This window comes from Lissotriton vulgaris, chromosome 8, assembly GCF_964263255.1.
Source record: "Lissotriton vulgaris chromosome 8, aLisVul1.2, whole genome shotgun sequence".
NCBI lineage: Eukaryota > Metazoa > Chordata > Amphibia > Caudata > Salamandridae > Lissotriton > Lissotriton vulgaris.
Genome location: NC_141696.1, coordinates 327,697,245 through 327,721,827, shown reverse-complemented (window position 1 = coordinate 327,721,827; position 24,583 = coordinate 327,697,245). Strand labels below are relative to the sequence as shown.

Genomic DNA, 24,583 nt, shown 5'->3' with positions numbered 1-24,583 from the left:
AACAGTGGGTGATGTAACCATTGAATTCACTAAAAATTTCTCATATCTAGGCGTTCTCCTAGAGGGAGCAGGTTCTTGGGTCCCGGCAATTAGAAGCAGGACACTCTTATTTAAAAGATCAACTACGGCACTAATGAATTTTTCTTATAAATTAGGTAAAAGACCCCCTGAGATACTAATAAAAATATATATAGCAAAGTGTAGGAGTATTGCAATGTATGGGGCGGGCATTTGGGGTTTTAACAATGTGGCGTCTATCCAAGTCGTTAAAAATTATTTTCTTAGATATGTTCTTGAAGTCCCACAGAGTACGTCTGTTTTTAATTGTCACGCAGAATTGGGCATCGAGTACATTACAGACCTTGTCAAGCTGCAGCCAGTTTTATTATGGCATAGAGTCTGGTCCACACCAGCACTGGGCCTAAATAGAGATATCATTAGCGACGTAATGAATTTGGACCAGGCAAGAAACATCCCTTGGCTAAACTACATGAGAACGCTTTTTAATAATCTTAATAGACCGGAGTATTATGAAAATCCCGAGTTGGTTTGCGCCATATCAAGAAAGGCATTGAAACAATTATGTATGAGTCACTTTGAGCAGCTAAGATTAATCGGGGAGATTGATACAAAATCTGTCATCCAGCATCAGATGAACTTGACCTGTTATAGGATTCAACCTTATCTCTGTTATTGTTTAAAAGGCTTTGACAGGTACATTTTAACAAGGTTCAGATTTGAATCATTTCATCGCCTGGTGACCTTCCCAAATAAAAATGATTGGTCGAGGGAACTGGTACTCTGCCCTTGTGATAATGCCTCTCAGTAAACAACAATCCATACGGTATTATTCTGTAAATATTACACCCAAGAACACACAAAGTGGATAAAGTAATATTTGAAGCAGGGCACTAGGCAGGAATATCGTCCAACTTATTTATTTTTACAATAATTGAATGATGAGTATTGTACCCTGATTATGACCGGTCTTTTAAAGAGTATATTGAAGAAAAAGAATGTAATAACTTATTGTATATAGCTCGGAAAGAGACAAATACGATATTTTGTAAGTTAATTATGACGGTATATTCTTTTTAAACTGCAGATGTACAACTCTTTTTGGGCTGCTGAACTGTGAAGTAAAACATATATGAATTTGACTGTTTTTCTTTTAACTGCTGCTTTTATGATTTTATACTTTTACAAAAATCGAATAAAGCATATTTTTTGACTTTGACTACAACACCACATCATTCATTTTTGCAAAAAGGAGCAGGAACAGGAGAAAAAGAGGCAATTAGCAATTGAAAACGCAGCTGCTAAATTAGTACAGCAAAAACTTAAGAAAAGAGAGGCTCCTGATGCAGTCATGGTAGCCACACCAGTGAGTCAAATGACTGCTGTCACCAATTTTCTGAAAATGCCCTGAATACACTAGGAGGTAACGCACAGGTAGCAGCACCACCCATGCAGGCACAGCCCATCAATGACTATGCACAACAACAGACATACACCAATGGGCAACAACAGCAGTATTATGGTAATCAGCAAATGACACCTACAAACACTGGGATGCGGTGGAGAGGTAGAGGATTAGGCTTCCAAAGATCTGGACAAATATAAGAGAGGACCCAGTTGTGTATGTCACTATTAACAACAAAACGTATAGTTTCTTGATTGACACTGGTGCTACATATTCCTGTATAAGGGAAGGAGCACTGCCCGTCTCCAATCAGAGCGCAGACACACAGGGTTTCTCTGGGGCAATAACAAGGGTCCCTTTCACCAAGCCAGTACCATTAGAAATAGGAGGTAAATGTATTCAGCAGAGTCTACTTTACTCAACACAGTCCCCAGCAAATATCTTGGAACGTGATCTCATGACCAAATTAAATATGACAATATATTTAAATGAGAAAGGCACAATTACTTTTTCCATTCCTGATACACCACCAACCAGAATGATGGCTGTCAAACAAATATTCCTCAAGATACACAATATTTTTCGATCATGGGCCTGAAGAATGCCTTCTTCAGTGTCCCATTGCACCCTGACAGCCAGTTCTTGTTCACCTTTTCATTCAGTAATAAGCATATGTTGACTTCAGCCTATCAGCCACAGAGCAATTATTATTATTATTATTATATTTAAGCTTATAAAGCGCACAGCTACCCGGAGGTTTCCCGGCGCTAGAGACCAAAAGTGAGGGGAAAACAGATGGTTGGCTAAGTGGTATTATTGGTTGAATAACCAGGTCTTGACTTCTCTACGAAATTTAAGATAACAGGGTTCCGTGCGAAGGGATAAAGGAAGAGAGTTCCAGAGGGATGGGGCCAAGACGGAGAAGGAGCGGCCACCCATCCTGGCTCTCTTGACTCTAGGAACTTGGAACCTATGCTGATTAGAGGATCGAAGGGTACGGGACGGGCTGTATCGATGCACTAGGGTATTAAGGTATGGTGGGGCCTGGCCTGTGTTTATCCTGTGCATATAGCAGAGGGCCTTAAATTTCGTGTGGTTTTCAATGCGTAGCCAATGCAGTTTACAAAGTGAGTTGGAAGTGGAAGATGTGTTGGGTAATTTACAGAGCAGCCGAGCCGCCATATTTTGGACTGTCTGTAATTTACAGGTTACTTCTTTGCTAATCCAGTCTAGAGGTGATTAAGGCCTGGACTACGGTTTTCTGAGTCTCCTGAGGGAGCATCCCGATGATCTTACGAAGCCATTTGATGATGGTAATGCAGGTGGAGGAGATTTTTACCACATGATGTTTCATGGTATTTGTGAGCGCCTCAACGGCCTTCTCAAAGCCAAAATCAGAAAGATAAGTGCCACAATTCGAAAGAAATTGCTCTATAGCCTTCCCAGTGCTCTGTTTACACCCAGAAACACTCCCAGTTCTGATCATCACCTCACACCTCACCAGCTTGTCACTAGCAGATCAATGAATGTAGTTGTTCCCTCCACCAGACCTAAACTAGAAGCTGAACGTTCTTCTGAGATTTTAAAAGCTGAACGGTTATTTATGTGCTCTAACGCGTGCTTCAAAGTTCCTTTCCATTCAGATATCAAAGACAAAGATCACGGGTCCTATTTCTGATGAATTTCCACCTATCTGCCCTGGGACACACATCTTTGTAAAGAAAGAAGTCCGGAAGTGGCGGGACCCCAAATTCGAAGTACTCCTTTCAAGTTGTGGACTCCTCATCCACTGCTGTCCGAATAGCTGAAAAGAAAGCATGGATGCATCGGAGCCACGTGAGGATCCACCCCGGGAGCTTGTTTCCTTCCCAGTGTAAGAATTGGCTTTTGTAGTTTGGTTTGCCCTGTTCCCATCATGCACTGGGACAGGAACAGACTAATTTGCATACAGCCAGGTTCTGAAACTGGGATGGTGCAGTGAGCTAAAAAACGGTGTTGGATCTAGCCCTGATCTCTTGACTGGGTGAGAGCTTTCTGCTTAATTCAGAGACTCTGTCCCTCACCACCCCTTGTTGTAAATATTTTTGTCCACCCTAAGCGTGGAAGGGTATTCTCAGATGTGAGACCCTTGCTCATTGCACCATCAGGATTCAAGCAAACCGGGCCGAAGACGGCTGTAATGCCAGAAACCGGTCCCCGGGAGCTTGTTTCCTTCCCAGTGTAAGAATTGGCTTTTGTAGTTTGGTTTGCCCTGTTCCCATCATGCACTGGGACAGGAACAGACTAATTTGCATACAGCCAGGTTCTGAAACTGGGATGGTGCAGTGAGCTAAAAAACGGTGTTGGATCTAGCCCTGATCTCTTGACTGGGTGAGAGCTTTCTGCTTAATTCAGAGACTCTGTCCCTCACCACCCCTTGTTGTAAATATTTTTTTCCACCCTAAGCGTGGAAGGGCATTCTCAGATGTGAGACCCTTGCTCATTGCACCATCAGGATTCAAGCAAACCGGGCCGAAGACGGCTGTAATGCCAGAAACCGGTCCCCGGGAGCTTGTTTCCTTCCCAGTGTAAGAATTGGCTTTTGTAGTTTGGTTTGCCCTGTTCCCATCATGCACTGGGACAGGAACAGACTAATTTGCATACAGCCAGGTTCTGAAACTGGGATGGTGCAGTGAGCTAAAAAACGGTGTTGGATCTAGCCCTGATCTCTTGACTGGATGAGAGCTTTCTGCTTAATTCAGAGACTCTGTCCCTCACCACCCCTTGTTGTAAATATTTTTGTCCACCCTAAGCATGGAAGGGTATTCTCAGATGTGAGACCCTTGCTCATTGCACCATCAGGATTCAAGCAAACCGGGCCGAAGACGGCTGTAATGCCAGAAACCGGTCCCCGGGAGCTTGTTTCCTTCCCAGTGTAAGAATTGGCTTTTGTAGTTTGGTTTGCCCTGTTCCCATCATGCACTGGGACAGGAACAGACTAATTTGCATACAGCCAGGTTCTGAAACTGGGATGGTGCAGTGAGCTAAAAAACGGTGTTGGATCTAGCCCTGATCTCTTGACTGGGTGAGAGCTTTCTGCTTAATTCAGAGACTCTGTCCCTCACCACCCCTTGTTGTAAATATTTTTGTCCACCCTAAGCGTGGAAGGGTATTCTCAGATGTGAGACCCTTGCTCATTGCACCATCAGGATTCAAGCAAACCGGGCCGAAGACGGCTGTAATGCCAGAAACCGGTCCCCGGGAGCTTGTTTCCTTCCCAGTGTAAGAATTGGCTTTTGTAGTTTGGTTTGCCCTGTTCCCATCATGCACTGGGACAAGAACAGACTAATTTGCATACAGCCAGGTTCTGAAACTGGGATGGTGCAGTGAGCTAAAAAACGGTGTTGGATCTAGCCCTGATCTCTTGACTGGGTGAGAGCTTTCTGCTTAATTCAGAGACTCTGTCCCTCACCACCCCTTGTTGTAAATATTTTTGTCCACCCTAAGCGTGGAAGGGTATTCTCAGATGTGAGACCCTTGCTCATTGCACCATCAGGATTCAAGCAAACCGGGCCGAAGACGGCTGTAATGCCAGAAACCGGTCCCTGGGAGCTTGTTTCCTTCCCAGTGTAAGAATTGGCTTTTGTAGTTTGGTTTGCCCTGTTCCCATCATGCACTGGGACAGGAACAGACTAATTTGCATACAGCCAGGTTCTGAAACTGGGATGGTGCAGTGAGCTAAAAAATGGTGTTGGATCTAGCCCTGATCTCTTGACTGGGTGAGAGCTTTCTGCTTAATTCAGAGACTCTGTCCCTCACCACCCCTTGTTGTAAATATTTTTGTCCACCCTAAGCGTGGAAGGGTATTCTCAGATGTGAGACCCTTGCTCATTGCACCATCAGGATTCAAGCAAACCGGGCCGAAGACGGCTGTAATGCCAGAAACCGGTCCCCGGGAGCTTGTTTCCTTCCCAGTGTAAGAATTGGCTTTTGTAGTTTGGTTTGCCCTGTTCCCATCATGCACTGGGACAGGAACAGACTAATTTGCATACAGCCAGGTTCTGAAACTGGGATGGTGCAGTGAGCTAAAAAACGGTGTTGGATCTAGCCCTGATCTCTTGACTGGGTGAGAGCTTTCTGCTTAATTCAGAGACTCTGTCCCTCACCACCCCTTGTTGTAAATATTTTTGTCCACCCTAAGCGTGGAAGGGTATTCTCAGATGTGAGACCCTTGCTCATTGCACCATCAGGATTCAAGCAAACCGGGCCGAAGACGGCTGTTTTGCCAGAAACCGGTCCCCGGGAGCTTGTTTCCTTCCCAGTGTAAGAATTGGCTTTTGTAGTTTGGTTTGCCCTGTTCCCATCATGCACTGGGACAGGAACAGACTAATTTACATACAGCCAGGTTCTGAAACTGGGATGGTGCAGTGAGCTAAAAAACGGTGTTGGATCTAGCCCTGATCTCTTGACTGGGTGAGAGCTTTCTGCTTGATTCAGAGACTCTGTCCCTCACCACCCCTTGTTGTAAATATCATGGTATTTGTGAGCGCCTCAACGGCCTTCTCAAAGCCAAAATCAGAAAGATAAGTGCCACAATTCGAAAGAAATTGCTCTATAGCCTTCCCAGTGCTCTTTTTACACCCAGAAACACTCCCAGTTCTGATCATCACCTCACACCTCACCAGCTTGTCACTAGCAGATCAATGAATGTAGTTGTTCCCTCCACCAGACCTAAACTAGAAGCTGAACGTTCTTCTGAGATTTTAAAAGCTGAACGGTTATTTATGTGCTCTAACGCGTGCTTCAAAGTTCCTTTCCATTCAGATATCAAAGACAAAGATCACGGGTCCTATTTCTGATGAATTTCCACCTATCTGCCCTGGGACACACATCTTTGTAAAGAAAGAAGTCCGGAAGTGGCGGGACCCCAAATTCGAAGGACCCTTTCAAGTTGTGGACTCCTCACCCACTGCTGTCCGAATAGCTGAAAAGAAAGCATGGATGCATCGGAGCCACGTGAGGATCCACCCGGGACCATCCGAGATCTAAATGATGAGCAAGAGGAGGGCATCGTGTTTCTACTGACTATCCAAGAACATGAGTATGGAGATCGTATGGTGGTCTATGGACTGGGATGCAGTAACAAACACACCCCTCATACAAAACTCTCATTTGAAAAGATATGTACAGTTGGCATCATTTTCTCTGTTATATTTGTTGTCACAATTGCTATATTCCAGTGGCTTGCAGTACTTTCAGAGAGAGAGAAATGTGCTTCCAGCAAGATTAGAACTCCCACCACCACAGTGCACCCCACGTCCAAGACACTTCCTGGTAACAAGCAAACTAAGTGAAGCACCAGCAGTAGCTATGACACCCATGTACAGCCCACCCTCACACCTTCCACACCCCCTGCCAACCATACAGAATGGGACATGGTACTTGATCTCACCCTGAATCCCCCTGTGCCTGATACCCCTAAACGTTCCAGCAAAAATAGACAAAGTATTAGATATAAATTGAGTACCAAAAGCAAGCAAGTGCCAGTCAGGTATACGTTGCATACCCTACGTAAGAAGGCACCGGCCCGTCAATCTCAGACTGGGTCAGTGATCTCCAAAACACAGTTGTTTACACTTTTGACCAGCACTCTATGCCTGACATCCACTCCCAACACCCTGACAAGCCAGCAGAGGATAATGGGGTTCATAACGCACTATTAGACAACATGTCGTACAGGGACATGAGGGAGGTTGGAAGGAAGGTTACAAATGGGTCCTGCTTTGTGTGCTCACACATTCCCCATGCTGTAGGTGCAGACAAATTGATCTTTCAAAGAGAAATCCCACCGCCCACCGCCAAATGTCTCCTCCACCTGTTTCTTTACCGCATACATGGTCAGATACAGCTTCATTCGACTGAAATAGATGATGCATTTGTAAACGCTACAGAGTGGGATTACAAGTATATTACATTTACAGTTGTTAATAATCCATTGGAGTTTGAAAGGGTAATGGAGGTTTACCATGGTATGAAAGTGCCTGCGGACATAATGCAGGTTTGGGAATATCACTTTAAGAGACTAGGGTACTTCACCTTCCCCACGCCCCCATCAAAATTTCACTCAACCGAACATCACAAAGCCAACCATACCAATGCCAAATGCCCTTGTCAGTGGAGACCAATACTGCACCTGAATCCAATATTTATTTTAACAGCAAGTGGAATGCCCAACATGATTTGATATGTAAGCCTCCTTTGGAAGCCCCATTGTGGGAGAAGAGCACACACATCATATTAATCAGGATATTGGGAGGGAGTGTGCTGAGATATGGGCACAGGAAACTAGAAGATACAATTTCAATGAGGGTACAACACACAAACCAAAAAGAGCAAACAAGCTAAAATCTCCTCTTCTTTGCTTCCTAGGTAATTGTACAGTTCCTGTGGGTCAGAACACTAATTACAGCAACACAATTTTAAATTTGGACCTTCAGTGCGGCACCTCCAGCCTCATGGACATCTATTGGGCCTGCGGAGAAAACATATATCTGCAGCTGCCTCCCCACTGGAATGGACTTTGCACCATCGCAAGAAATGACATTATAGAAAGTGCCATAACAAGCCAAGACTTTACGGGAAGTGGCGTCACAAGAAGTGATATCCGATCTGAAGCATTCACATATATGTTTAGGAGGTCTATCATGTGTACGTTTGAGCGCATTGCGAGGATAATAACACAGTGAGCTATGGAAGGTGATATGTGACTTCTACACCTTGCAATCCCCCAGTTTTATGTAACACATCCTGTACATTCATTTCCAAACTTAAAGAATTTACTGTACATGTAATATGCATGTGTTGATTTAAAGCGCAGTGTGACGAATCAACAAGGTTTGAGCCTTTGTTTCACCTCCGCTTAATTTGTGTCAGGTGTTAGGCTCCTGACTGCTCCCAGCTAAGAGACTCAAACAAAAGGAGGCCTGATGACCCCTCAAATTCCGCCTTTGTTGTGGGCCCAGCAGTAGTAAAATAAGAAAGCCCTGTCCCCGCCTGCACGTTGATGCTTGTTGCAGATGGAAATCAGACAACGTGCAGGTGCTGCTGAAAGTGTTCTGGTGTTTGAAATTACACCAGACGAGTTCACCACATTATTCAGTGGGGCCCACATTCTTGGCAGGGTGGTCGGCGCTATCTACTGCAATAGTGCACATGACGTGCACTTTGCAGCTGCAGTTCCATCTTCTACCTCATAACACTCAGGTGTTGTCAATGCACTACAAATGTGTGATTCATTCATTTTAGTTTGGTGTTGCAGACCACCACACAAAAATGTGTTAGTCTAAGTCTGTGTGTGGTACTTGGGGGGCTGCGAAAGTCATGCAAGAATGCAGCAGGCGATAATGCATATAAGGAATGTTCTGTGGTTGGCTAAGGATAGGACACAACAATACATTGTCACATAACCCATTGTGGGTCAATCTTGAAAAACACAGACACCTCTAAGGGATGTAGCATTCACATTTGATAAGTGATAATAAGGGACACATTGTTACATTAAAATACTTTTAATGGAGAATATCCTTTTGACTATTGTATCCTTTTTATGTTTGTTGAATGTTGCAAACCTGTCTTAAGACCCTTCATGTGGTGATATATGTATAGAAATACACTGTCTTTTCACTTTATTAAGCAAATGTTTGAGCAATATTTGCACTGATATTTGTTGCTGCACCCACACACATGGTTGGGTTCTTGGCGCACATAGCCTTGGCTGCAGTGCACAGAGACCTTTTACTGCCGCACACAGAAGAAAGAAATTATAGGGAACATTGATTGGGACGCATCCCAGTTCACAGTTATTTTGCATCCCATGCCACCTCAGTTTGGACCCAGATATATATGCCAATCAGTCTTGACCATGCTCCAATAGAAACAGTCCAGCTTGAACTGTCATGTCAAATCCTCTCTGAACCTGAACATAAGCAACCCAGGACCACTTTTGCCCTTGTTTTGGCCTCATCAGCCATGTATAGATTGATTCTAGTGACACAGTGTACACGGGACCCACGTCTGGTCATACCCGTCCCACTTAGGGCAACATAGTAAAAGATAAAAGAAAGAGATGGATGGAAGGCTTACATTAATATCAACCACTAGCAATTACTTGGGATGCATCCCAGTCCATCATTATTTTGTACACCAAGCCACCTCAGTTTGGACCGTGCTATATGCAAATCAGTCTTGGCTCTGGTCCAATGTGAACAGTCCAACCTAAGCTGCCAAGCCAGGTCTTCCCTGAACCAGAGCATATGCAACCCAGGACCGGTTTCACCCTTGATATGGGCTCATCGGCCGGGTATAGTTTGCAACTTAAAATCTAACTTTACTGTTAAAGGGGATTTAAAATTACAATTCATTTGATTGGAAAATGTATTTTTCTATCTGGCCCGAAACTGAAGTAGGACATATTAATTATAATAAGGTAATCCTTTGTTATTCTATGGGAGAGATAGTCTTGCAACAGTGAAAAATAACATGAGGAGTCTTTCACTGCCAGAGCATGTAAAATGTTAAGTACACATGTCCTAATTTTGTAAATGCACCTTTCCCTTTCCCTTGAGATTTTTGGGCCTACTTTAGAGGTGACTTGTACGTACTAAAAAGGATGATTAAGGCCACGGAAAAGGTTTATTTTGCTAGGTCGAAATGGCTGTTTATAACTGAACTATAGGCTACAGTGGCAGGCTTGAGACATGTTCTGCAGTGCTTCTTTAGTGGGTGGCACAATTGGTATTGCTGCCCACTAATAGCATTTAATGTACAGGCCCTGGTTACATTTAGTACCATTTACTAGGGATTTACACACAGGGCCACTGGATTTATGCAGTTCTGCAGCCACAGCTTTTTACTAATGAATATGGGTTTGCCGCATTTGTCACATAATTTATCGCCTGCAGCAAAATCTGCTAAAATGGATCAAAGGTTACTTAAACGTGGCAATGTGTGTTTGTGCACAATGGAAGGCCCTTTGCAAAGGTTAACTGATAATCTTTCGGGTGCTTTTTTCTGTATTTGATTGTTAAATTGGTACTAATGAGGTGAAATCTTTGCTCAAACACTATTACTATGTGTAAAAAGGAAAAAATAGTGAAGTAATAGTTTTAAAAATGTGCTGCATTATGACTCACAATTTGCCTTTTGTTGGCAAATAATTTAGTCAACCCTGATGCATACTTTTGTGCTCCCCTGCTGCATATTCCGGTGGTCCTGCCAATAAATAATGAAAAGGTACCGATAAGGTGTACTCTAATTTCACTATGTTTAAAGGAGAGAGCACAAGCACTTTACCACTGGTTAGCTGGGATAAAGTTCACTGAGTCCTAATGCCAACAAAATCAAGTTCAGTAAAATAGTGAAGTGAAGGCAAAATGTCTGGGGAATAACACGTCAAGGATGTCAGGTCTAATAGGAATATAAATAACACATCCAAAGATGCAATGGTAACCTGTGGTGCTCCATAAGGATCAATCTTAGCTCTGGTGCTATGCAAGCTATAGTTGGAGCCTTTCCGAGTAATGATCGAAGATAGAGGGACAGCCTAGATTAATATCCTAATGCTATACAAATCTGCCTGAAGATCTCAATAATTCAAGATGTGACCTCTGTCAGATCTTACCTACAAAATGTGTAATGTCTGCCAAGAAGAACACATTCCACTTTGCAAAGTGGATGCTACCTCGTTTGAGGTGCCAGTAACTAATCAATGGTTTGCAAACACATTAATACACATGATTGTTACTCACAATTAGGAGGGGATGCCTGTTTCATGCCTAATTGTGATTCAGAATGGATCGCAAAAACTTTTTGTAAGCTGGAAAGGCTTTCTTGACTCATACAATAGGTTGAGTACATAGAAAAAAATTATATTGCTGAGGGGACACCAAGCCAAACATTATCGGGGCAAGACGGGTCTGTGACAGCATTTGATGTTGCCAGGACTAAGTCAACCCTACTCTGTATGATATTATTAGACGCTGAAAAAGCTTTTGACTGAGTGGGGTGGGACTTTCTCTGGGCTACTCTATCAGCATTCGGTTTCAAAGGCCAGTTTTTACAATGGGCACAAGCTCTATAAGACCATCCTAGTGCCAAAATCACATATGCTCGATTGCAATCTTCCATTTTTTTAATCTCTCGTGTCACTCCTCAAGGGTGCCCTTTATCACCTTTATTATTTGCACTTTCTTTGGAGCCATTTCTTTTGGCCTTGCAAAATCAACCTCGAATAAGCCCTTTTATATCTGGGACAAACTCTCTCAAAATCACTGCATATGCGGATGATATCGCAATATACTCAACAGACGTCGGGGAAGCAATGAAGGGGATAGTTCAGGAGGCAAGGAGCTCTGGGGCTATCTCTGGCTACAGACTAAATACCAACAAAACTCAAGTATTGCTGAATTATAAACCTCCGGCTTCAGTACAGGGAGTTTGTAGTGTTATTTAGAGGTTAGGGTTTCTGCTAAAATAGATACGATAGTTGCTTTAAATTACGAGGCATTGCTGAAAGAAACAGTTAAATCACTAAAAAAGTGGCACAAGGTGCCTATGGGTATTAGTGGGCGGATGATTGTAATAAAAATGAAGATTTTGCCCACATTTCTTTACTTGTTACAGTCCATCCCTCTACGAGTGAATAACTCCTTCTTTAAGCGTCTAGATGGGATTTTAGCAGCTTTATCTGGGGCTATAAAAAAGCGTGCCGAGCAATCGATCTATTAAAGCTCAAATTATACTTTTGGTCAGCCTTTCTCGGTCGTCTTCGCAGTCTAATAAACTCTAGGAATAATCTTTTTTTTCATGAATTTATGCTAAGGGAAGATTATAATATGTTTCTTTTCAGAACTAATGATCCAAACTACTATAAGAGGGTCAAATTTAAGACCGCGAGTGACAGCGTAACCATCTGGCGTGCTGTTCTGACTAAATGTAACACACTGCTCTATCATGCTAAACTTCCCCTGTGGGATAATCCAGGCCTTCCAGAAATGTTTTATGATGTGGTGGGTAAGCGATGGTCTAGTTCAGGTATCACATTTCTTGGGGATCTGTATGATTACAGTGGGTTTATGACATTTGAAAGATTGAAGATTTTATATATACTTCCAGAAGGCATGCAGTTTAAGTACTATCAGATTCAAGATGATCTTACAAATGTTTTGGATTCTGACATATGGAACTGTTTATATGCAGTAAATGATAAATCACTGATTAGTATCGGGTATAAAAGCTTTAATACCTACAGGGAGGATGATTGTGTTAGATTAGCTGAGCGCTGGAGTCAAAGAATGGGGATCTCTATTACGGCTAACACTATTTCGTCAGCTCTCAGCAGCATTAGCGGGTCTGTACACTCATCCAATTTAAGGGCTCCAGCAGTATAGAACAATATGTTCATTATATTATACACCTGAAAGGATAGCAAAATGGTCTTCTAATAACTTTACTAGCGACCGGACAAAGTGTCCAAAATGTGACTTACTGGCAGCTGATCTTAAACATATGTTCTTTCTTTGTTCTGAACTAGCAGAGTTCTGGCGGATGGTCGCTCAAATCCTGTCCCAGAAACTTGGGAGATCAATATCATTTATAGTATTATATGTAATGATGGGCGGGCAGAACAAGAATTCTAGTCAGAAAGATTTAATTACCATCTTATTGGCATGTGCTAGAATGACAATAGCTCGGGTCTGGATCTCACGGGCCACCGGTGGCTTTGGAGTGGTGGGGATTGGTTAAAGAAACATATGATATGGAATTTGCACTAGCTAAAACGAGGGGGACTCGCTCACTATGTAAATTTAAAAAAATCTGAGGATCATTGATTTTAAATTTATGGGATATTACTGAATAGTTAAAATTACCTTGGGCTATAATCCTATTTATATAATTGAGCTTTTGAAATGTGTTTGATTTTGTTACTATCAATGCTATTTATTTGTCTATTGTCATTTCCTCATGTTGTTAATAAAAATGTCAAAATTGAAAAAAAAAAATTATATTGTCGTTGCTAATCGGTGATTTTGTAACTCACAGGTTTTCCAATTTTAAAATGTCTTTGTACATCTGGCACTAAATCAGTTTATTAGATCTCAATCAATCAATCAGCTAACTAGTTAATCAACCATTCAATCAACCAACATCCGCTCCACGGGTCTATATGGAGATTTGAAATACATCTCCACTCCTATGGACGTCATTGAATCATCAGTTTTGCAAACCCTACTCAGAAGAAAATTATTTTCCATTCCAGTACCATATGGCTTTTGCATTGCATTCTTTAAAATAAGTTGATAATGGTACAGTTAAAGCATAAAGATTCAGAAAAAAGGTCACCTAGAAGCCATTAATATATGTTTTTAGATTTTTAGATTTTTTTACTTAAGAAGGATACCTGATGTACTCCATTAACATAATGACAGTCCTAAATGCAAAGTGTCCCTCATTTGAGTTTTTACTGCTACAGCAGCAGGGTCACTGAAGTGTGCTATGGATAGGAATTTCATTCTATTGGTTGGAATGGTAAAAATAGCCACTGCTATTTGCTGGGGTCTCACTGCAGACACCAATGGCTAACCCTGCGCAGTGAACTCCACTATGTTTGCAGAGTTTGTGGAGTTTTCTGCACTCCGCAGAGCACAAGAAGTTCCCAAAAACTCTGCTCTGCGGAGCAGATTTTTTTTCCTCACTCGCACTCGTCAATGTCAAGTTGGAGAGCTCGAGTGAGGAATATACACCTCCCGGCGAGATTTTTCCCCGCTCACCAAAGTCTAGTTGGCGACCGCGAGCAAGGAAAATCAACCTGTTGGAGAGATATCTCCACGCGTTCGGTTGGACTTCTTAATAACATTGGTTGTGGCAGTTCACAACCACTCACGTTGAGAAAACTTCCGTTCGCGTTGGGAAAGCTACAGCTCAAGTAGAAAATCTACTTGATAAGCAGAAAGGAAGCTGTGCCCTCTTGCGCTGTGCATGATGCCGTTCACGATGATTTTACAGCACTGGACAAACACCAGGCGCCCCAAATCACCAAGAACGGCATGACCCTACTGCACTCTGTGGCTCTCAGAACTCGCAATGCGTGGCAGAGTTTTTTTCTCACTTCGCGGAGTTCCACGTAGTGGAACTCCACGAACTCCGGCAAGGCAATAGCTGTTTGATGCAGACAGAATAATATGCAGTGCTTCTTGGAGTGAGGTTTTGGTCTGTCACTTACATATTATTGGATGGATTTCACATCTATCTCAGGTCGCTACTCTTGATATGATAGTTTTCCTCCCTATTCAAGTGCTTATTCAGTCTCTGGAGCATTTATATCTGATTTTCAATTTTCATTGGTTCTATGCTTCCTTCCACTCCTTACATTAAGAAAGTACGTTTTCTTTTCTTTAAGAAAAAGTACGCCTAAGCGCTCCCTCTCTTAGTACACTGTGAAGTGCACTAGCTTTAATTCCTTTGCTCCCACCACTCAAGCCTTCCTATGTAGCCACTTGCTTCTGAAACGGAGCACTGCTCCTGCTCAGTGTCACACTCTCTTTCGCCCTTCACCAACACTTTTCTCCCTCTCTCGCTTTCTCTCCCCTTCCTGCCTCTCTCCTTCCCCCATCTCTGATCTCTCACACCTACTAGGTTTGCCAATATAAAAGGCTTTTAAAATTGCATCAGCTGTCTCCAAAGTGCACTTTCTGTACTTCTGCACTGCGTGACACATCATGGTATGATGCAATGTTGCAAAAAGTGGCAGCCATCATGGTAATATAAAAAATGATGTTCCAAGATAGCCAAACAATATTTTCGAACAGTTTGAAGATGACCACCATGTTACGTTTACACGCAACGCAACAGCCATCTTGGCTTAAGTAGGCCAAAACGGGTCGGAGATTGTTCGCATTCCTGTCTAGGAAGAGCCTGGACCGGCAGTTTTGTCAAAACTGTTCCTATTGGAGTAGGACCAAGACTGATTTGCATAAGATTGGTCTGCTTCTAGAGTGGCATTGTAGGCAAAAATCAATGGACTGTGAAGTGCCCTTGGGTGATTGCCAGTGCCAAAGATTTATTCAAGCATTTCTTCTATTACTTTGTTGTGTGTGACCTAATTTCAAAAGCATTGGCAAACCCAATAATAGGAAGCTCAACACTGCTAAAGCGAATCCGGCTGGCTTTTCCAATGCTTTCTTTGAATGGTGTCTTCTGTAGTAGCAGTCATCACCCCTCCTACCCTGCCAGTCTTAATTTATACCACACGTATCCCCTGTACAAGCATAGGCAGATGCCTAATCATTCCATCCTACATAAAGGGACCCACAACCTATCTATTCCCTATCACTCCAAGGCTCTATGAGCCCTCGTTATATGCAGGTGGCCTCCACTAGTGAAACCAATAGGGAAAAAACAGGCGTTGGTGGTCTCATTTCTGAATGCGTGCCTAGGTGCGTCACCTCCAGTTTTGCAATCCAACTGCCTGCTGACAATTGCAGAATGAGTGATAGGGTAGCAGCCCTGCAAACTAACATTGTGTTGCCTCTTGCTTCTACTAGGGGGGTCACTACTACTCCAGCAGGAATGTAGACCCCATGTCAATACTGGATTACTACACAGTTTATCTTTCATAATAGTAAAACAATTGAAAAGTGTCACTAGTCCTACACATGCTTCTATAATATCTTTCATTTTATAGATCTGACTGTTCAGCCACTTGACGTTTGTTCCACCAAGTCCCATTGTAGAGACATATTTAGCAAACATAGGTACATATGTATATGTTTATCATGTAAAATAGACAGCTGGTTAATTCCTGCAATCACTGATTGACGTATCTCCTATCAACATGCAGTCCAATCTTGACTTATTAATGACTACTGAGAGACATTGCAAAACAACTGTACTGTGTTTATCTTACCCGATTTTACAGCCACGTCAAATTCGCCAGAACCTGAAGCTTTAATGACAATAAAATATGTCAGTCTGCTGAATAGAACATACCAAAACACATGGTTTAGGATTTTTAGTTGTAATTGAGATAATGTTACCAAAAAGTTCTGTGGTGATTACATCAACATCATCTTCAAAGAAAAGTGCTTCTGAAGAGGAATTCAGAGTCTGTGGCACACGCTTCCTGTTGAACTTTGTCTGCTTGGAGGGGGCAGACTCCTTAATGGAACTGTAAATGTCTTCAGGTGCCAAGAATGTACTCCAGAAGTAAACTCTAACCCCATGTGGTTGTTCACTATGGCAAAAAAGGTTGCGTTATTTCATTTGTTTCAACTAAATTTGCAGCACTTGACTCCAATGACAATTAGAAAACATGTAAAAGGCCTATTGCTGATGCCAGAAATAGCCTAAACCATGAAAGTACATCAGAGCTTTAGTTTATAACTTATTACAAGAAAGTTTTAACATTGAAGCCATTCTTAATCTGTAGCACTGGGAGAGAGCAGTAGCTTACCTGCTATTCAGGTCTAGCATGTAGACATCTTAAGCTGTCTTCCAGATAGCATTCCAGCACTACAGAGCATTAGGATAACAACATACATATGTGCAGCAAGGGATATGAGTCAATCACTTCAGTCTTTGGATTATCTGGGTGAGCTCACTTCAGGCACTGGTTTGCCGAGGTGTCCATCACCTTTTGGACCAGCACACAATATTTCAAAGATATTAAGGTTTTTGTAATTTGCAGTGGCGATTGTTCTCAAATGATTTTTTCTCTGTAACTGAAGCTTCTTCTTGCTACATAATCAATCACACATACACTAATATTCGTTATGCGTGCAGCATTCAAGAATTCCTAGAGTGAGTTGCCGGCAACAGTAGCACACAGCTGCTATGAAAAAGTCTGCATAACGTTGAGTGCTGAGTTCATGTTTGGCAAGACCCGCATATAGTGTCTGAATTCCAAAAGGATTGCACCCATAGAGAATTCCAAAAAGATTGAGACCATAGAGAATTTAAAATAAAGCAGCCTTTTAGTGCTGCTTCAAAGCATCAAGACGTGTGTGTCTTTGGTGTGTCAGTGTTTGCTAAATATTGCCTAAGCTAGCCTTTAGACCCATGTAAATATGACTGCCATGATTGCATGGCAGCATTTTAATTCAAGCCAACAAGATTAGAGCCAATCCACACTAATATAATAAAGGGAGAGCCCAAACCTTTGGGGCGGGTAATCTCAGGAACCACAGCACCAATCACAACACCCAATACAGCGTTGGAAAGGGCAGTTGCAGCAGAAGGACATAGGCTATGCAGACGCCCACCATATACATTTAAAAGGTAAAAGAACCGTGCCAGCAAAGTAGTCCCCTTGTGGGCGTGTCTGCGTTGTGCTGTGGGCGTCTGCTGGGGGCGTGACAAACGTGGGGGGCGTGTGGTACGTTCCGCCCTTCATGCCATGTCTCATATTGTGTGCTAATCCCACCCTGCTCCCTTTAAATACCCCTGCACCCCATAATCATAACCCACCCTTACTCCTTTAAAATACCCCAACACCCTTAAACACTAACCCATCTTAACCCTATAAACATACCCTGTACCCCAAAACCCAAACCTATCCCTAAACCCTAAAAATACCCCTGTACCCCAAAACCCAAACCTAGCCCTAAACCCTAAAAATACCCCTGTACCCCAAAACCCAAACCTAGCCCGGAACCCTATAAATACCCATGTACCTCAAAACGCAAACCTACACCTGAACCCTAAAAATACCCATGTACCCCAAAACCCAAACCTAGCCCTGAACCCTAAAAATACCACTGTACCCCAAAACCCAAACCTACCCCTGAACCCTAAAAATACCCCTGTACCCCAAACCCCAAACCTAGCCCTGAACCCTAAAAATACCACGGTACCCCAAAACACAAACCTACCCCTGAACCCTAAAATACCCCTGTACCCCAAAACCCAAACCTACCCCTGAACCCGTAAAATACCCCTGTACCCCAAAACCCAAGCCTACCCCTGAACCCTAAAAATACCCCTGTACCCCAAAACCCAAACCTACCCCTGAACCCTAAAAATACCCCTGTACCCCAAAACCCAAACCTAGCCCTGAACCCTTAAAATACCCCCTATACCCCAAAAACCCAAACCTACTCCTGAACCGTAAAAATACCCCTATACCCCAAAACCCAAACCTAGCCCTGAACCCTAAAAATACCCCTGTACACCAAAAGCCATACCAATCCCTAAACCCTAAAACTACCCCTGTACCCCATAACCCAAAACGATATCTGAACCCTTAAAATACCCAAACACCCCAAAACATATACTTCAGTACCCCAAAACATATACCCCTATACCCATACTTACCTTATCCAAATTAAAAAAAAACATGCTTTTACCATTCATGCATTTACAACGAATTTCGTTGTAAATATATGCGTGGTAAAAGCATATAAAATGTAATGCCATGCGTTATAATGGCATTGCGGAGTCATGGTACTTTCGTAATGAAAGTATGCGGAGTGATGGTACGCGGAAAGAAAGTTGCGGAATAATAGGTGTTTACCCTCCCCCGGTAAGTACATTGGTGGCACGGCGGCCCACATCTCCAGCAACATACTCATATTTTTTCACCACCCATTTGAAAAATGCACAGGTCTCTTTCATTGATGGCCAGCACCGACATACACTTTTAGACACACCTCCCGCCACAAGTTCTAGAATTGCGAACTTTAGAGCTGGGGAGCTACGTTTGAATCTCGGCATCAGCTCAACATCCTGTGATTCCAGGCAAATCGCTTTGTCTCCCCGTGCCTACCACAAATGAATGTGTTCTTCTGTGATGTAAATTGTGCTCATGCCATGTTGTCGGGTTAGCGCTATATAATATTGCAAGGAAAAATAAAGTAGGGAAACTCGAGTTCACACACCACTGAACGCGCACTCTAAAGTGCATTAGCAGTGCACTGTGAGTCGGAGCGTTTCACAGGCCTGTCACAGATAAGAAATGCTATCAAAACGAAATCCTACAAAACAATATACTACTGCCCGGCAGCAATTCATACCCGGACAACGTCGGGACGGGCTGCTAGTGCTATAATAAAAGTAGAGCAGGCCTCTCGACCTCTAGGTGTACATGAGATGAGACAGTGCGGCCTTCACCTGCCCCAGGATGTTGCACTGTCAGTTCACCACGTCTGAGGAGGTAGAAAAAGCCTGCAAGGCCATGAATGCACTGCACCCCAATTTCTTAAGACAGGCTTGTGCCACCTGTAGGCTTCAGGCCCACATCTCACGCAAGTACTTTTAGCCATGTGAAGCAGCCTTTTAGTAATACTTGCAGGGTACTGTGGTTAACCACTGGAATTCCACATATTTAGCTATGTTTCTGCTCCTGTTGAATAACATAAACTCTATTAATTTTTTAGAGGTCTTGCTACAGACAGCGTTAGCTGCATGTTACGGATAGCAATGTATCCCATACTATAACAGGCGCATTGAGTGGGCTTTGGTTCAGCCCCTTTGTTCATGACAAGAAAGCTTTCATATCTACCTCAGTCCTCTGCTCCTTATTCACTACTTTCCACCCCATTCTTTTGCTTGTAGTACTTCTTATTTACCTTGGTTTCTGGTTGAATTAACAAAAGAAAACCTGAGATGGCCAGCAGTGCATCAGCAAACAGGCATGGTTGGTGATCATGGAATGCTTATTCTATATTCTGAAAGTCATCCCAAGAAATCTGCCCATGCTTGCACATGCGTGCTAATGCACTGGCGATAATATTTAAATGTTTTTTGTGATTACATAAAAGAAAATACATTCCATGTTGGCCATCGATATGTATACATGAATGCTGATGCACCACTGGCCATTTTGGATTTGCCCAAGTGCAAAGTGTAAGAAATTGGGTGATGGGTTGAGTGTGGTGGTATCCCCACTCAGGCAACAACCACAATCCATCCTTGTCAGGGTGGACCACAAAAGTCACTAAATTAACATGTGCTGAACCCTCTGGAAGATTGGATCAGAAGGAGTCAGGCTTAATTTAGAGGCAATGTATACAGTATTTATGTAGCAGGCAAACAGTAAGAAAGTGAAAAACCACACAAGAAAATCCCAAACTAATTTACAAAAATAGAGTAACTTTTAATGAATAAATGATACTTGAATGACAACAATCCAATCATTAAAACTGGAAGTATGCAATTGTTGGGTGAAAATAGCATCTAATCTCAAAAAAGCACCACTCACACTCATCTGGTCTTACTAGACCAGAGGAAAGTCACTAGTTGAGGCCACCCATGTTGGAGAATGGGCATGGACTGGATATAGGGACAAGGTTAGGTGAACTAAAAAAACTACCTTCTCAAAGTCCAGCATGAAGAGTTCTGTTTGTGGTGAAGGGGGCCTCAAGGAGCCAGGACAGCATCGCAGATGGTTATTGCGATAGTGCTAAGAGCAGGCTAGGCATAATGCACGGTTTGTTGCTGGAGCTTTCAGTTGGCAGTCATTGTGGGCTGTCATTGCTCTAGCGTGATGTGCAGCTCTCCCATTGCCGGTCATTGCCGGCAGTTGCTGTAGTGAGTCGGGTTCATCGGTGCTTCACGTTGGTTGCTGTCGTGGACGGCATAGTCTTGGCGCGAACAGGCCCGTTTGGCGTCATGAAGAACCAAAACCTCAGGATTTCACCTTTCTTCTTAGGAGGAGCTCAACTGAACCAGCCAAGGATCCAGGACCTGGAGAGTCACCTCTTGGGGATCAGTAACTCACTCCAGCACAGGCCAGCAGGGCTCAGGCATACCCAAATGCAGGTCTGGGAAGGTCCAGTGCAGCAGATCAGCTGGGCATTTGCCGGGAGGCCTTTGGAGTTTGTTGTGTCCATGTAGCTCAGACGGGAGGTTAGCCAACTGACCCTCAGAGTTACTCAGGTTAGCCTTGAATGAAGGGAGCCGGTTGAGTCTTCCTTCTCAGAGAGCAAGGCAGTTCCCAAGCAGCAGGATAGTTCTCTGATAGCAGCAGGGCAGTCCACAGGGAACAGGGTAGTATTTCTTCTGCAATGTCCACAGGTTCAAGAGTGTTCTGAAAAGCTGTGCTGAGGGTTCAACATTTAAACTTGGTGCCACCCTGTCCTACCCCCACATCTATTCTGGAAAGTTTCTTCCCTTCCCATGAGATGGCTCCATGAAGTCTGGGGTCACAAAAGATTTAAAAAAGGCTGGTGGCAGGTTCCTTTGTGTGCGCTGAAGTCAAGCACTTTGAAGTGTAAGTGGGGCAGGGAACAGCTCTGCCCCCAGCCATCCCGGCAGGATGACCCATCCTGTCTACATCTAGTCCCCTATGTGTCACTGTCTGGGAGTAATAAATCACAAACCCCAACAGCAGAGCCATTCACAGTCATGTGACGAAGTACACTGGCAGAAGGACAAATGGTTGGGACAAGAAAATGGCATTTTTCTAAAAGTGGAATTTTCAGAATTGTGAGTTAAAATTCGACTTTTCCTTTGAAGAGAATATTAAATTACAGATCAATTGAGTGCAAACACAATATCTCTATCTGCTCCCATTCTAAAATGATCACGTATTAAATGTAATAAGGTAACACAGTGTTAGTCAATGTGAAAGATAGACCTTACAAAAGTGAACAATTACTTTAGAATCATTTTCACTACCAGGGTATGTAAAACTTAAGCACCCATGTCCTACTTTTAGACCCAATACACCTTCCCTAACGAGTCTTTGGGGAGTATCTTATGAGTGGCTTATAAGTATTAAAGTATTACAAAGTAAGACTTAGGCCTGGCTAAGGGTTTATTTTGCCAGTTTGAAATTCAGTTAACCTTGCTAAACAAGCTGCAGTGAGAGGTCTGATACATGCTTTTAAAGTGCTACTTGAGTGTATAGCACAGTGGGTGCTGCAATCCCACTAGTAATTTAATATACAGGACCTGGGTACATGTAGTAACATGTACTAGGGACTTACACGTTACTTAAATGTGCCAGTTAGGTGTAGCCACATTCACCATGTTTGAAGTAGAGAGGAGCACACACACATTAGCACAGGTTAGCACTGGTAAAGTGCACAGAGTACTAATGCTAAAGAACCAAATTCAGAAAACAGGAGGGGTGAAGGCAAAAACTTTAGGGGTGGCCCTGAAGAGAATGCCAGGTTAAACAAAAAGGCAGTAAGCATTGGCAAGACCAATACATCTGTGGCTGCTTATGACAGACTCAACCAATTACCTTTGTTAATACTTATTACTCCTGCCATCACAATAGTGGTCATGGTGAGCTGTCAGTTTTTGATTCAGGCAGTGAAACTGAGTTTGAAACTTAGAAATAATGTAATACAGTGATCATGCTGAATAAAAGCCATGCCTGATCTGTGCTGTTACTAATAGGTGTTTTTCTACCTACTGCCAAATCTTCATGGTCCACTTCCCTGATTTAGAGGTGGGGAGACCAACAATATGTCGGTGACAGCTCCATCGCTGACGTTTTCCTCCGACAGCCCATCAGAGTACGAGCAATTGGAGGTTAGCCATCTGTCCTTCACCCAATTCAGATTTGGTGTACGGATGTTTTTTTCTGCTATCCCTTGCCACGAGGTAAAACTTGGTGGTGAGGAACAATAACAATATATAAAATGACCTCCACACTATGGGATGAAACTCCCATGATAGGGTGGGGGGTCATTAGTTTTACTATTCCCAAAAACAAACTCGCACTTTGGGAGTTGGTTTTTGAAAAAAAGTAAAACAAAATGACAGTTTGATGCACAGCCATCGGTTTGTCCATCGGTTTGTTCCATCGGTTTGTTCCATCGGTTTGATGTAAATGTAAAAGTATAGGCATTTATATAGCGCACTACTTACCCGTAGGGTCCCAAGGCGCTTCGACCGCTGCGAAACCCTTCCTGGTTTTCCTGAGAGATGGTCCCTTAATGGGTATCTCCAGGGTGAGACCAGGCATCCCCGGCGGTCTGGTGGGGCCGTTAGTGAAGATAAGGCAAGTTAATGCCCAGAGTTGCCGAGTGTGATCGCTGATCAGAGTGGGCACTGAGGCGAGAGAATTATCGAGTCCGCTGACCCTGGTCCAGAAACCTGCCGCGCCGGGAATCGAACCCTGGTCCCGGGCCGTCCTCTGCTCTCGGGTCTGCCGCCTCTAACCAGTGAGCCACACTACTTCACGATGAAGCCATTGATCAAACCTTTACAACATTGGCAGGAATCGCCATGATGGCGATTCCTGCAATGTTAAGAGATGCCCATGTCTCTAGATTTGGGCAAGGTGATGTCCATCAGAGTGTTGGAGTAATTTACTTTGTCGCTTTGATGAATATTACTTGGTTCTCTAAACTCTAAATTAAATCAGGCCCAACATTTTAGGCTAAACTATCTGATACAAAGCCATTAGCTGGGACATAAACAATGATAAAATATGTAGTGATGAAAATGCCTTATGAATTGCCTCTTCCATGGATCAAAATGGCCCTCCAGCAGGAAAGGCATACCTATACCCAAATGACTGACTTGAAAATACACTAACAGCCGACAAAGTTCATTTGTGGAGAAGTGTGGCTCAGGGGTTAGAGGTGGCAGACCCGGAAGCTGAGATTGGCCCTGGACCAGGGTTCAATTCCCCGCCTCAGCGGGTCTTGGGCTCAAAAATTCCATGGACTCGATAATTCTCACTCCGGTGCCTTCTCGACTCATGGGTTCACACTCTGCGACTCTGGGCAATAGCTTGCTTAATCTCCACAATGGCTCCTCGTGGTGGGATGCCTGGCTTTCACCTTGTGGATACCCTGCTGGGGTTATCTCACAGGGGAATACCAGGACGGGTTTCCTAAGCAAGCGCCGGGAAACCCATTGCGGGTAGCTGTGCGCTATATAAGCTCAAATACATTTACATTTTATGGTTTTAGAGGACCACCTGTCCTGATGAGTGCTCCAGACCTTTTAAGGCCATTGAGATTGGGCAAAAACATCTTTACTCAAAATTTGTGTTCTGCAGAATACATATTTATTCATGTGATGAAGGGGATTAATAAAGTATTTTCAAGTTACCTCCCCTACACATTTTTACAGCATAACTTCTGGTCCCCCAGGGACTTGAGTGATGAAGTCACCACAGTGAGGAGCTTCATGTCACTGCATAAGGAGGGGCCTGATGATGAATCA

At 43.3% G+C, this 24,583-nt stretch overlaps 1 pseudogene across 1 annotated transcript in view; it reads right to left on the bottom strand.

Moving 5' to 3' along the window:
• LOC147697001 (suppressor of tumorigenicity 14 protein homolog) overlaps positions 1-24,583 on the bottom strand; it is a 381,221-nt pseudogene that overhangs the window by 275,947 nt on the left and 80,691 nt on the right. The window contains exons 5-6 of the transcript XR_015299131.1: positions 16,495-16,691; positions 16,365-16,403 (exon numbers count right to left, since the gene is read on the bottom strand). The product of XR_015299131.1 is annotated as a suppressor of tumorigenicity 14 protein homolog (transcript). The remainder of the gene's footprint in view (positions 1-16,364; positions 16,404-16,494; positions 16,692-24,583) is intronic.